Here is a 13,471-nt window from a genome sequence, read left to right as displayed (position 1 = left end):
GAAAGAGGGAGAAACAGCTGATCAGCGACCAGCTGAACCTCCAGGTCGTGACACCTTCATCTGCAGATTAAAGTCAAACTAAGATTCTCATTAAAAGTCTGCAGGTCTGAGAGAGACTCAATCGTTGTGTCATGTCAAACACAGTAAGAGAAGCTGAAGCACAGATGTGAAGAGCAGATTCATCAGATTATGACCTCACTCTGTTTTGTCTTCATATACATTCAGTCTGTGTTTATAATGCAGATTTTCTGCTTTTATAATAACACATTTTATATTTTCTATCATCACAGACTGACTGACTGTGGACTCTCAAAGTCTCACTGTGAAGTTGTGGCCTCAGCTCTGAAGTCCAACCCCTCCCATCTGACAGAGCTGCACATGAGTAGAAACTACAACCTGCAGGATTCCGCAGTGAAGCTTCTGTGTGCTGGACTGGAGAGTCCAAACTGTCGACTGGAAACTCTGAGGTGAGTTCACTGACTGCGGCTGTTGTTGTTTTTCTATATTTCAGGTCTTTGATTGATGTTTGAAACTTTCTTTAGTTCCTAAATGTTCAGGATGTGTCTGAAGACAAATCAAAGGAGTTTGCAAAGAAAAGTGTCTGGACTTCTTTGAGTTGCTTGAAGACGTTTCACCTCTCATCCGAGAAGCTTCTTCAGTTCTAAGGTCAAATGGCCGAGAGTCCCAGATTTAAACCCAGTGGGAGTTTCCCCCCAAAGAGGGACAAAGGACCCCCTGGTGATCCTCTAATCACATGCGCCAAGGTGTGAAAGCGGGTGTGGGACCTAATCAGCCAGGGTTTCGGGTGAGCTCATTGTGAAACCTGGCCCCACCTTGTCATGTGAATTCCTGAGGTCAGATGGCCCAGGATGTGAGTGGGCGTTAAGGCGTCTGGGGAGGGAACTCAAAACTGGATTATAGATGGCAGACAGTTGGTGTCGTAAACCACCGCCTCTGTTCAAAGATGGTCGCTCACAGTGGACATAGATGGCCTCTTTCACTCCTCTTTCAAACCATCTGTCCTCTCTGTCCAAAATGTGAACATTGGCATCCTCAAAAGAGTGACCTTTATCCTTAAGATGCAGATGGACTGCTGAGTTTCATCTGGATCCAGGGTAAGTTTCTGGATCTTGTCGGTGAAGTCAGTGGAGTTCTTGATGTGGTGTGGGGTGTTCCCCACGAGAGGTGCAAGGATGGTAGCAAGGTGTTTCGCAATGTTATAAGTGGCTGAGTTTATGCTACTGACTATGGGTCTGAGTGGGACCCCTTCCTTGTGGATTTTAGGAAGTCCATAAATGCAGGGTATGGCATCCCCTGGATACAGGCGGTGAACTGAAGAAGCTTCTCGGATGAGAGGTGAAACGTCTTCAAGCAACTAAAAGAAGTCCAGATGCTTTTCTTTGCAAACTCCTTTGACTACGATGACCTGGATGACTGAGAACCTTCACAGACATATTTCTGAAGACAAATGTGAAGAAGTTTGAGTGCTTTCAGAAATGTTGTGTCTTTCCAAACGACTGAACAACAGTTTTTCCTTTTGGCTCCAAACAGAAGTGACAGACTTGAGCAGGGTTCATTTAAAGGCTGACAGAAGTGGAGTGGTGACGGGGAGATGTTTGACAGGACAGTGTTTCAGCCTCCACAGGTTCATGTTGTGCTCCATCAGTCAGTGAAGATGAAGTCAGTGCTGATGAGGCTGTAGAGTGTGTGAGGGATGTGAATGAGGATGATGAAGATCTGATGATAGCAGATAAAAACAGGCTGCAGAGACTTTGAGCCATACAGGGCACACAGTGTGTGTACAGAACAGCTGAAATCATTCTGGAGGCCTCACTGGAATATGGAAGCATCACAGTACAGCTTCACTAAAGTCTCTGATATGAGATGAGAAATGAAGCAGCCAGAGCTTTTTCATGAGTGGAAATCCACTGTGACTGTGAGCTGCTGCTACAGCCTCCAGATTAGCAGCCAGCTGCACATAGAGACCAGTGTTGTTAGTCCAGGTCAGAAGATGACTTGTTGGAATGAAAATGAGCTTGTAGTTTGTCTGCTTTAATCATGTGACTGGAAAAAGGTGTTGGACTTCAAATATGTCCGTTTCTTTCACACTTCACCTTTAAAAGTGAAGCCTTGTGGTTCCTGGAAGGAAAAACACGACTTTTTCAAGTCTTTGTCCTGTTTTTATGATAAATGTACGACTTTAATGTGAAACATTCAGAGTTTTTTCTCTTGTTGTGTTTGTTTGAAGCTGCTTCCTGTTGGCTTCAGCTGTTTGGAGTTTCCATTTTCTAAACTTCTACATTCTAGTGATGGGATTTCCGGCTCTTTTTAGAGAACCGGCTCTTTCGGCTCCGAACCAGCTCTTTGGGTTGTTTTGTTGCTGTAATTAATTTATTATTACAATAATATAAAATTATGCACAAAAGGAATCACTAATGTAAAAAAGTGGTTTTATTTATATATGTTTATATATAAATATATACAGTGGCCCCTAGAGACAAAATGATCACTACCTAGATCACTTAAATTGCACAATTGAAAGCATGTGTGTATTGTTTGTGTATTTATAGCATTCTGGAGCACTTCTGTTGTCTTTTGTACATGTTTTGGAGTTTTTACGTGCTTCTGAGGCTACGTCCACACGTACACGGGTATTTTTGAAAACAGAGATTTTCTGTTTTCGTTTTAAAAAATAATCCCGTCCACATGTAAATGCAGAAATGAAGGAAAACGCTGCTAGGAGCATGCCAAAGCAACAGGTGCCGATATATTCCTAAACGTGTAGAAATGTTGGGCAATCAGAAGTCTAGGAGCCTCGGTGGGAAATAGTAAACAAAGATGGGGCATAGAAGCAGAACTGAGTCGTATGTGTGGAGGGACAGTAACTGTGTGTGTATATGTAAGCATTTAAACACTGCAGAGAGGACAATTAACAGTAACAGTATTGTAGAAATTCATTTCACCGAAACAAAACGTGGCGCACAATGTGACGTCAAAAAAGGCGCACATCTTTGACGCTGCGTTTTCTCCGTTTTCCTCATCCACGCGTAAATGCAAAAATGGAGTTTTCGAAAATATCCACCCTGGCAGGCGTTTTTAGAAATCTCCGTTTTCAGTGACCGAAAACGCCGTTTACGTGTGGACTAAAGGTACAAACGCATAGAAAAAGCTCCATTTTCAACAATACCCGGGTACGTGTGGACGTAGCCTGAGTTTTTATGTGTTTTGGAGTATGTACGTGCTGCTTTGTCTCAAGGGGCCACCATAAATATACTTTTATTTATTCACTCCACATGCCAACTAGTCACAGTTCAACATTTAACTATTTAAATTTTCAGCTTTTTCCTTTTAAACAAATTTAAAATGACACAACACAAAACACTGCAAACCACAACACAATTAAATATAAATTAAAATATGAAAAAGAAGATGCATATTCTCTGTCATATGGGCCTGCATGAATAAACTTTCTGAATCCTTTATCATCCGCAACTGACTATACCTTTCTAATGTGACATTGTTGTCCCTGGCTCTCTTTCTCTCTCTCTCCCTCCTGCTCTGTTCCTGTGCTACTGCGACTGTAACTACTGCCCCTCCCCCCTCTGCCCAGCGCAAAGCACAAGACTGGCGTGCAGAGTGAAGCGGAAAAAAAGTGCGAGAGAGAGGGTGAGAGAAAGAAAAAAAAAATCCACGCCTCACGATAAGGAGCAGGCTCGCGTCGTTCACGTCAAAGATCCGCCTCTAAGAGCCATTTTGTTCGCGACCGACCCATCACTACTACATTCTGAACCTTCTTCAGCTCTGAACAGATGATGAAACACTGAATGATTTCAAGCTCACACTTTGTCTAATAAACTTACATCTTTCATTCTTTATACAGATTGAACGACTGTGGTTTGTCAGAGATCAGCTGTGATTATCTGGCAGCAGCGCTGAAGTCCAACCCCTCCCATCTGAGAGAGCTGGACCTGAGTGAGAACAAGCTGCAGGATTCAGGAGTGAAGCATCTGTGTGGTTTCCTGGAGAGTCCAGGATGTGGACTTGAAACTCTGAGGTCAGTCAGCATGTTTTAGTTGTGCTGAGATGAATATGATGTGAAAGTTGTGCTGACACTAAACTGCAGACATCAGGCTGATATTATACTGATCCACACTGAGGATCTTCATGGTAAAGTCTGTTTTCTTCTTCTCTGGTTTAGTCCATTGACTGCAGCAGAACAATGTTCACATTTCAAACAGTGAGACTCAACGTATGGCCCGCGGCCCACACGCGGCCTGCCCACCTTTCCTGATTCAGAGAGAGGGGACCCTGATTAACTGTGTAGTGTTCTTCCTCACAGTTCTAAGTATCAGACACAACAATGAATAATCCACAGCTGACTGTCTTTAGCAGGTCAAAGGTCACGGCACACAGCAGACAGTGGGAAATATTCTAATTCTGATCATTTATCAGCACATATCCATATGTATAAAAACAAAGCTGACACTGTGAGACTTGATCAGAGGTGTGATCATCACAGCAGAGGCCTTTGTGTCAAAGTCACTGAGGATCAAACAGAAACACATGAAGCAGATTTTCCTCTTCTGGCTTTTTATAGCAGATAACCTTCAAAATCTTCTGCAGTCGATCAAAAACTGAAGCAAACCATGAATCAACATGTGAACATGAGCTGATGCTGCTGAAGTGAAGCAAAGTTACAGAGGTTTGATTACAGACACAGCTGAGAGTTTGTAATCTGTCATCATTTTAAAAGGTTTCAATTTCTTCAGTATTGAACAGCAGAAATGAGGCTTTGTTTTCGGAGGCCGACAGCAGTGAACACAACAGCAGACTGGTGCGTAATAAGCAGTGAATAATGCAGAAAACAGATTTTTGAAGGTAAACTGTTCTTGAAGTACACTGAGAGAGAGAGAGCTGTGCAGGAAGTAAAGGTCAAAGTCAGAGAGAATTCATGACCATGTTCATCAAACGTAAAGCGTAGTTTGGATCTTCTTTTGCTGCTGGTTCACTCAGTTTTGGTTGGAGACAGATGAAACCTGCAGCTTCAGGATCTGTGAGCTGTCCACTTTCAGCCCCGACGGCGTGTCCGTGTACGTGCCGTCGAGTGAACGATCCACGCTCTGTGTTTCCATCTTTGTGTGTTTAGCTGCTCTCATTTACTGTTTTATCTGTTTGCTTGTTGTTGAAATACTTTTGGGAGCTTTAACCTGAGATTCTAGCAAAATACATTTATATTAAAAATCCATTCAGGATTGAATGAATCAACATCGCTTTATTCAAATTAAAACCATTTAAATAGGAAAATCCATTTTTTTTACAGCCGCCTCTAATGCTGGGTAATGTCAGCTGGTCCATGTGCAGCTGGCTGTGAGGCTCAGGGAGCGTCTACAAAGTGCAACACTGAAAGAACATCATCCATAAATATTGAGGAATAACTGGACTCTCATACAGCGAGACTCAAATGCCTTTAAACATCAGCTTATCCTGCTGATCCAAGTCCAACACTGAGTTTGTAAAAACATGTTTGTCAATCATTTTGTTTGGTTTCTGAGGAAAATGATTCAATAACTTGCTGCTAATACACAACATTTCATCATATTTCCTCATAACCCTCTTTTGTCTGACCATTTGATCCCATTTGAATTTGCAATAAAGGATCCACAGAGTTTGGTGACAATAATGACAGTAGATGTTTGTGTGAAAGTGCTGGAAGCAAATGAGTGTGTGATGTTCTTTCAGTGTTGCACTTTGTAGACGCTCCCTGAGCACTGGTCTCACAGCCAGCTGCACATAGAGACCAGTGTTGTTAGTCCAGGTCAGAAGATGACTTGTTGGAATGAAAATGAGCTTGTAGTTTGTCTGCTTTAATCATGTGACTGGAAAAAGGTGTTGGACTTCAAATATGTCCGTTTCTTTCACACTTCACCTTTAAAAGTGAAGCCTTGTGGTTCCTGGAAGGAAAAACACGACTTTTCCAAGTCTTTGTCCTGTTTTTATGATAAATGTACGACTTTAATGTGAAACATTCAGAGTTTTTTCTCTTGTTGTGTTTGTTTGAAGCTGCTTCCTGTTGGCTTCAGCTGTTTGGAGTTTCCATTTTCTAAACTTCTACATTCTGAACCTTCTTCAGTTCTGAACAGATGATGAAACACTGAATGATTTCAAGCACTTTGTCTAATAAACTTACATCTTTCATTCTTTATACAGATTGAGGAACTGTGATTTGTCGAAGATCAGCTGTGATTATCTGGCAGCAGCACTGAAGTCCAACCCCTCCCATCTGAGAGAGCTGGTCCATTGGGGAAACAACCTAAAGGATCTAGATGTGAAGCCGCTGTCTGATCTTCAGCAGAGTCCAGACTACAGACTGGAGTATCTGCTGTAAGTAGAGTGATGGAGTGAGTGGGTGGTGCTGTCAGCAGTATTGTACTAAACACAGTCAGTATGAAACAAAGATCCAGTGTTTCCTGTAAAGCTGCAGCTTCTCAGTGAAGCTGTGAGAGGAGAATGGTGACAGGCTTCAGGATTGGACACAAACACTTCCTGTTTCTCACCTTTATGGTCACCATAGTAACTGCTGACACGCTCTGATCAAACACTGTCAACAGCCAATCAGCTCTCTGAACAAAGCAGCACACAGACCAATGACTGCATTCATTTCCAAGTTTAAAGCAGTGAAGAACACAGTCTGTAGGTGAGGAAGACTTTAGTGAGAGCAGATGTTTGGATGGAATTCCTCCAGTTAACAGCTGGAACCGTCCATCTGGATTGTTGGGCTTGTTGTTGGGGTTCCTACAGAGCTCAGAGTGGACACACCAAGGTTCTTCTAATGAATGAAAGTCCAAACTCAAACTAGGAGGGAAAAACATCTTCATCAACTTCAATAAAAATCCAAAGATTAGAAAAAGTGAAGCAACAATGAGTCCTAGTACAGTCCCAGCACTGAAGTCCCTGCTGCTCTTTATACTGGATGTGCTGCATCACTGACTGACAGCTGATGAAGAGTCTCTGGAAACACTCGTTTATCTCCTCTGCTCTTCCTTCTTCTCTCTGCAGGTGGTGATGATGGTAAACAGGACGGTGTGTGTGCTGAGAGAGGAGGAGCTGTGTCCTGATGATCCAGAGAGGTTGAAGCAGCAGCAGCTTGTGTGTAGAGACGCTCTGACTGGGCCATGTTACTGGGAGGTGGAGAGGAGAGCTTCATCCAGCAGTGACTGACAGAGGAATGAAGTGCAGATGACTGTCAGTGCTGCAGAGTGAACTGCTCTGAGAACAGCTCCACTGTCAGACACAATGTAGAGTCCAGCATCATCCCTGTGTGTCCCTCTGGATCTGACAGAGGATCATCAGTGTATCTGGACTGCTCTGCTGCTGCTCTGTCCTTCTACAGTCTCTGCACAGTCTCTGTCTGACTCTGGCTTCAGACCCTCCTGGATCAAACTCACCTGGAAAGACTTTCAAACATCACTCAATAGATTTGAATACAGAATAGATTTGATATATACTGTAGATGTACTGTAGAGTTGCAGTTTGTCACTTGTAAATACAGTCTGTGAGCAGCTATGAGCTGAAAGATCTTTCTAGAAACACCAAATGTTTTCACTCTTCTGTTGCTTTTTCATATATTTCCACAACATTAATATTGATCCCACCTGTCTCACCTGTTTCATGCTTTTATACATAATAACAGGACACGTGTGATCTGAGCGCTGCTGTGGTTGCTGTGCTGCACGTCTTCATTTAGATAACAGAGACATCTAGTGGTTCAGAGGGAGAACTGCAGGAGGTGGAGCTGTGTTTTAGCATGGAAAACTTTTTATCTTTTAGGCACAGATACAAATATGACAAGTATCAGTGTGAGATACAAAAGGTCACATCAGTCAGCAGAGGGAACAGTGATCACACAGCAATGTAAGAATAGAAACATAACAGTGAATCTGGACATGTGTACAGATGGAAGCAAACAAACAGGATGTAACACTACATTAAAGCCACAAATGGGAAGAAAACAAAGCCAAAGGAAAATATATTTGATCTCAGGAATCCAAATCAGATGCTTTAGAGCAGGGGTCGCCAACCCAGGAGGAGCAGAGACCCGAGGCGGCCGCCGGTCCGAGTGTCAGGTGAACTGAACTTCAGGTAAGAAGTTATGACCTGCAGTCTATCTGGGTCAGATATAAACCAAGTTTAGGTGGAGTTTATTTTCCTTGTGCTGACTTTTTACAGTCAGTTACAATAACTCGTACTGCGTACTAGCTAGCATGACGGAGTTTCTATACAGCTGGGTGGGTGCTATGATGTTACTGATAGTGAACTTTACAGTGGCTGCAAAAGTATTCGACCCCTTGAACTTTCCCACATTTTGTCACATTACAGCCACAAACATGAATCAATTTTATTTGAATTCCAGGTGAAAGACCAACACAAAGTGGTGAACACGTGAGAAGTGGAACCAAAATCATACATGATTCCAAACATTTTCTACAAATAAATAACTGCAAAGTGGGGTGTGTGTAATTATTCTGTCATGGAAAAACACACTGCCATCAACTTCTGTTTTGTTTTTGTCAAAATCACTGTAATATAATCTCTGTACCTTTATATACATGTGACTTGTATTAATGCTGCTGCCCTCTTGTGGCTAAAGTGTAATTATGTTATTGTTATTAGGGAAAACATTTGAGAGTAACATGTGAAATGAGTCAGCACTTTGGCTTTAGCTTAAGAAATCATCATTTTTATGTAATCAGTTATAGTTGCATGTATTCATTATCATAATTTAACCTTTAATATTGATGTCTTAAATTTATTTTGAATAAATTAGCTATTTTATGGTATTTTATGGTTGTATTAAATAAATACATCACTAATGAATTAATTATTTCAGTAATTAATTTAAAAATGTTCATAATCAATTAAAAAATATATTGATAATGAATTATCTATTTATTTCATTTAAAATGTTTCATTATTTGTTTATATACAATTCTAATTAGTTAATTACATATTTAATCAATTATTGGTTTGTTTTCTATTTTAATTATTTTACTGACACATTTAATGAATTATTTAATGATGTATTTATTTCATTCACGTTGCTACTCCTGGCCCTGCATCGCTGTTCATAAATACATTTTATTTGTCAGCTTCACCCATCACAGTCAGGGGGCGGAGTTAATGCTGATCAAGTCAAAACATTGCTTTGGTCTGGTGGGAGTTCTTTTAGTGGGCTTTTCTGTCACGGCCTGTGTGGCAGACTATGATGAGGGAAGGAGGACCAAATGCTGGACTCTGTGATGAGCTCAGTGCATTTATTTACAGTGATGCAAATAATCCAAACAACAATAAATCCCCAGTGCGTTCCCGACTCTGACATGTCCTCTTGCCAGTGTTAGTGTTCTTTGTCTCCGCTCCTCAGTGTCTGAGCACCCCGTGCTCGCTGCCCTCTCGTCTCCACACTCCTCCTGGGGAATAACAAAGAGAAAATGTGAAATTAACGTGAAGTTACGCAGTCATCCAGCATCGGAGAGAGCTCTGCCACACTCCTAAGTAGCTCCTCTGACGAGGCTTGATCAGCTGCAGGTGTAATTCTCCTCCGCAGGTGTGGCCAGGCTCCTGGCTGACACACACACACCCACACACACACCTAGATACACAACCATGGAAACAGGAGACAGCAGCACCAACAACACACATGTCCATAACTTCTTACAGGCCCTGGGTCACCCAGACCCGGTCCCATGACAATTTCTCAAAACTAAGTAGGCCCACACACCAGGGTTTGGACATGTGTGGAGCCAAACTATACTTAAACTATTTTTTTGTGTGTCAACAAATACACTTTAATATATTCTAGACAAGAATGTAGTGGCACCATCTTTAAATATCTGCTCACTTTGTCAAAATGAACCTAATCATCTCTGATGAATTCAGTGATGTCTGCCAGCTCACCTTGCAAGTGGTCGAGCTTATACCGCCGACAACGCAGCACACAACTTGTAAACCCCCTGCTGACTATCACCTCTCGAGTTATTTATGTTAGTTTCAACTGTTCCTGCAAAAAGTGAGCACATGTTACTGATAAAAGTCTAAACTTTGAAACAAAAAACAAAAACTTGTCTGATTCAGATCTGATCTTTGGGGTTTCAATAAGCAGTGTGACCCGTGTATATGCATCAGGGGTGGGTTTTGATTATCAATTTATCGATTAAAATCAATTCTCACTTGGATAACGTGATATCGATTCATTTAAATCCTGAATCGATTTTTAATATAATTTATTTTGCCCGAAACGCCAGAATCTCAGGTTAAACCTCCCAAAGTTTCAACAACCACCAAACAGCTAAATGAGAGCAGGAACACGGATTCTGCACAAAGACGTGAACACAAAGCGCGGAGCCGCCGCCACATCAGAATCACTGAGATGTGACCTTTCTCACCCGACGGCGCGGACACGAGCTGAAAGCCGACAGCTCGCAGCAGAGTGAAGCTGACCCCACCCACTTGGAACGTAAAGGAAACAGGCGGAGCGGTTGGTGCTACGTTTGTGCAGATTTGTGCAGGTAAAAGTAGCGTTTGTGCTGCTATGGTTTTGAGATATAAAACTTTATTTTATAAACTTGTTATATACACTTGTTCAATAAAGTTCTGTTAAAAAACTCTTATTGTATTTAATCAGCTAAATTTGTAACGAGTGTATTTTTTAACTTCAATTTCTTTACTTCAATCACTTTTCATTGATAAAACTACGATGCAAATGCTGAGTATTTATTTTTTTGGAGTGGATTAAAAACTTAATTGAAAACTACATTTGAACATTTTACACTCCCATGAACACTTTTTGAGAAACGAACAAGCTAGCAGTCTTTTGCATCAAATACACATTTTCTGGCAGAAAAAAGTATTATTTGGCATAAAGTGTCTGAAGGATTCTTAGAACAGCTGTTACATCTGGTTTCTGAACAAGGTAAGCTTACATTTAAAATACTGAGCTTTTAGTTACTGAGTTCATACATGCTATAGCTAACTGTCTGGATCAAAGGGATTTGTTTCAATGTTAAACATTTCAAAAATACAACAATTGCAAATTTGCAAATCCAAGAAAAAGTTTCTAAAGCACTTTAAAAACATTTAGTACACTGGACTAAAGTGCTGTACAGTACATGTTAGTGGGTTAAACACTCAGACTCAATTTAATAAACTCACAAATTCAATAGCTCCATCTTAAAAACAATAATTCCACAAAATATGAAAGTGTAGATTGGTGGAGAACTTGGGGGAGGGGTTGCTCCTGGCTGAATATATAGGGCAGAAATCATGTTTGCTCCATTATAATCATAGTGTGGTTTTTTATTTAGATGCCTCGAAAGCCATCTCTAGACAAGGTTCCATTTTTGCAATTCTTTGCAATTCAAAAGAGGCCATAGTCCAAAATGGCAAAATAGCCCCTCCAGCTGCACCAGTCTGGAAAGAGCTGAGTCAGCAGCTAGAAGACATGATGTCAGCAAAGGCCTGTACACCTTTGTGAAGCTAAACAGACACAACATCTGGTCAGCTTTGGAAATCAGTGATCAGGAAAGTAATAGTGAAGGAGAGTTAGAGTCAGGTTGCATTTCTCCTGGACAAGAAAACCTTTGAGACTGGGTTAAATTATTCCTGAAAAGGTTGAATACAATGACAAGTTTTCTCCTTCTTAAAAAGGAATACACAATTTTGAAGCCTGCACTTGACTCATATCATCAACAATCTTATCTGGAAGAAGATCAAAAATACATGTACACTTGTGTTCTGAAGAGCAAAGGTCCATCCAACTGTCACCAATAATTATCTGGACATCAGAGCCAGCAATCAATAGTCAATGGCGCTCCAGTGTTTCATGAGAAATACAGATCTCTCCCTGCACACTGGCCACTCCAAGCGGTTCATGTCTGGAAACCTGCGTGAACAGATGGCTAAAGAGCTGTGTGAGGGCAGAATGGAACCGGCTGTATGGAGGTCAGCGAAGGCAGCAGATCTGATGGATGTTGGAGATCCTGAGCAAGCCATCTTCCAAATTTGGCCACTCTGCGAAAAGCCAAACAAGAGAGAAAGACTTGGAATTAGGAGATAAGGACCCCATTGCATCCCTGCAATTGTTAAATATAGTGTCCTCACAGTGGTAGCATCGAGATATTGGCCTGGACAGGTTTTCTGTCAGTGCTGGAGTCAAACTCAGATGCATGTTACAAGACGTCAAAAAAATCTCCCCCAACTGTGTGTTTTGATGCAACCGGTTCAGTTGGGAAAAAACTGCTGAGTCCAAATCTGGCAAATCTGGTCATATCTTCCTTTATCAAGGTACTCTGACAGAAAACAATTGCCCCAGTGTCCCAGTGGTGCAAATGCTGTCAGAGAAACATGATTGTTTCTGTTTGTTTGACATGATTGTTTGATGCATTAAAATATGCTACAGCTTTTCCCAGAACATAAGAATATAATGTTAGATCCCTGAGTATTCATTTGCACCACCAGCAGTTTAAAGCTTTATGAAGCATCACTGAAAGCATCAAGCTGATATGCCAGTGGGACTAATATTCACTTTCTCCCTGAGATTATTCCTCATATAATAAGACTCACAAGTTACTTGCCTCTCTGGACAGGAATAATGGTCCCTCTCTTCCAAAGCACCAGCATCACAGCAGTTCAGCCACTGTTGAAGCCGAGTTCAAAAACATAAAACACGGCCTTTTCAAACATGAAAACTTGCCTGTTCGAGTCGATCGCTTCATTGCTCGTCATTTTCTTCATCGAGGGAAATATGCGGATTTGTTCTGCAAAAGAAAAGATCAAAGATGAGGCAACAGTGGGATCACTGAAAGCACAGATGCCAATTCTGGATCCATGACGACTCACAGTGCAGAAGACAAAATAAAATGGATGCTCACCCGTTTGTGGGATCTGATGCTCCCACAAAAATCCTCCGGCTGATGAAGATGCAGTTGAGAACTGGAGGGCCTGGCTGTTCCACCCAAAAAGAGGAAGAGGACTTCCTACCTCTCTCATTTGTCCTCACATTTTTCTGCAATCTTCTTGTTCAACCCCTGAATTAAAGCTGAAAGTCTGCACTTCAAACACATCTGAGTTGTTTCATTTAGAATTGATTTTAGTGTATGTACAGAACCAAAATTAGAAATTAAGTTCTCTCTGTCCAGATATTTATGGACCTAACTGTATAATCTATACAGCATGTAAAAATGCTATAAATAAAGAAGTTTGTGAAAATGTGGCGCTTCCAGGTCAATTTAAACTGAAGTGATATAATCTTCTCCCCACAGTTTGAGTTTGTATTGTCTCAGCTGCAGACAGACTCTGATATAAATTTGGAGGTTGTCAGGAGTTTTTCCTGTATTTGCAACCCAGGTCGGAATAAAACGCTCAGACAGTAACGTGTACACGGGGAGACTCAGAGAGACTCTCACCGTAGCAAAAAGAA

The 13,471-nt window shown here is 41.4% G+C and overlaps 1 long non-coding RNA gene across 1 annotated transcript; it reads left to right on the top strand.

Moving 5' to 3' along the window:
• The first annotated feature begins 4,007 nt into the window (after nt 1-4,007).
• LOC109196395 (uncharacterized) lies at nt 4,008-7,125 on the top strand. The gene is made up of 3 exons (XR_002057874.2): nt 4,008-4,054; nt 6,208-6,381; nt 7,057-7,125. It is a non-coding gene; the product is annotated as an uncharacterized LOC109196395 (long non-coding RNA).
• Nucleotides 7,126-13,471: the final 6,346 nt, after the last annotated feature.

This window comes from Oreochromis niloticus, linkage group LG3, assembly GCF_001858045.2.
Source record: "Oreochromis niloticus isolate F11D_XX linkage group LG3, O_niloticus_UMD_NMBU, whole genome shotgun sequence".
Taxonomy (NCBI): domain Eukaryota; kingdom Metazoa; phylum Chordata; class Actinopteri; order Cichliformes; family Cichlidae; genus Oreochromis; species Oreochromis niloticus.
The sequence above is the reverse complement of the archived record's forward strand: the minus strand, read 5'-3'. Positions and strand labels throughout refer to the sequence as shown.